A 245-nucleotide genomic window follows, 5' to 3' on the forward strand; every position below is an offset into this window, starting at 1 on the left:
AAAAAAAAAAAAAAAAAAAAAACTCCCATCTTATATGGCAAATTCAACTCAGATGCATCTTTATGTGCATGTTTGATACAAGAAGCATTCCAGTAGTAGTGGGTATGATCACTTACTACTGACTGAATATGTCACCAGCATTGTTCCTATCAAGCAAGGCCCCATTTGAGTGCAAAGGTTTCAGTCTCTTGTGTGTATCCCTTTTTATGGGATCTCTCTCTCTCTCTCTCTCCCCACACCCCCCC

At 40.0% G+C, this 245-nt stretch overlaps 1 long non-coding RNA gene across 1 annotated transcript in view; it reads left to right on the forward strand.

The window, feature by feature from the left end:
- LOC122086536 overlaps nt 1–245 on the forward strand; it is a 795-nt gene that overhangs the window by 97 nt on the left and 453 nt on the right. The window lies entirely within an intron of this gene.

This window comes from Macadamia integrifolia, chromosome 8 (assembly GCF_013358625.1).
Source record: "Macadamia integrifolia cultivar HAES 741 chromosome 8, SCU_Mint_v3, whole genome shotgun sequence".
Classification (NCBI taxonomy): domain Eukaryota; kingdom Viridiplantae; phylum Streptophyta; class Magnoliopsida; order Proteales; family Proteaceae; genus Macadamia; species Macadamia integrifolia.